This window comes from Orycteropus afer, unplaced genomic scaffold (assembly GCF_000298275.1).
Source record: "Orycteropus afer afer isolate SDZICR_OR568_19922 unplaced genomic scaffold, OryAfe1.0 scaffold01018, whole genome shotgun sequence".
NCBI classification, from domain to species: Eukaryota; Metazoa; Chordata; class Mammalia; order Tubulidentata; family Orycteropodidae; genus Orycteropus; species Orycteropus afer.
In genome coordinates, this window is record NW_006922605.1 from 240,126 (window position 1) to 241,292 (window position 1,167).

Below are 1,167 nucleotides of genomic sequence, written 5' to 3' on the forward strand. Positions count from 1 at the left end.
GTGATACTGCCTTGGAAACCCAAGGAGGGGTTGCTGTGAGTCGGGTCCGACTCGACGGCACATAACAACAACAACAACATGTTTTGGGGGACAGAATTCAGTCCATAACAGTGTCAGGGTAGAAATGTGCTCATAGGGTTTTCAGTGGCTGTTTTTTTTTACAAGTTCATTGCCAGCCCTTTTCTGCAAGGCGCCTGTGGGTATCCTCAAAACTCCAACCTGTTGAGTAGCAGCCAAGGATGTTAACTGTCTGCATAACCCAGGGAGACCGAATGTAATGAGAGCAAACTAATTACATGTTACTAAAAACAGTACTTTTTCCTAATTAATAATAATAATAATAATAACTATTACGTGACACAAACAAAGGTGGGGAGAAGGGCTGCCTTGTTTTCCGTCTTTGAAGACCTCGGGCATCACCGGCCGATGGGAAGACGGGCGGTGTCTCCGCGCTGAGCCTGTCTCCTAGGATTTCTTGTTCTGGATGCGAATGAAAAACATCTGCGTCCTCACGCTTGTGTGATTGGGAAGGACAGGCTGTCACGGAACCCCAAGAAGGGTTTTGGGGACCCCTGGGAGGGTCTGACCTCTGCTTTGTTGTTGTCAAGTTGGCCCCAGCTTGTGGGGACCCCGTGGGGTGAGCCTTGGAGTCTGTGAGATTTTCAGTGGCTGGTTTTCAGAAGTCACTATCACCAGGACTTTCTTCCTGGTCTTTCTCAGTCTGGAAGGTCTGCTGAAACCCATTCAGGATCACAGTAACGTGCAACCCTCCACACACAGGCAGGTGGTGTCTGTGCGTGAGGTGCATTGGGTAGCCATTGAACCCGCGTGTCCTGCATATGAGGCAAGGATTCTCCGCCTGAATGACCAACACCTACCCTCCCCCCCCACCCCAGTAAAAGACAGCTTTGCAGAAACCTTTATTTATGACCCAAACTGGGCTGGATTGTATGAATCACAGAAAGGCCCTGCTGCCAGCAGCCGTGAGCTTTGCTTGCATGCAGGCCTCCCCTTGAGTTTGAGGGTCCTGCCCTGTGGCCCCCAACCTGGGCTGCACAGCAAGGTTCCCCAGACCCTGATGTAATCGCACAGAGAGAGATGGCATCTGTGTTTTGATTAAAACCCCGAAGCCAAACCCATTGCCAGTGACAAGACTCTGACTCACAG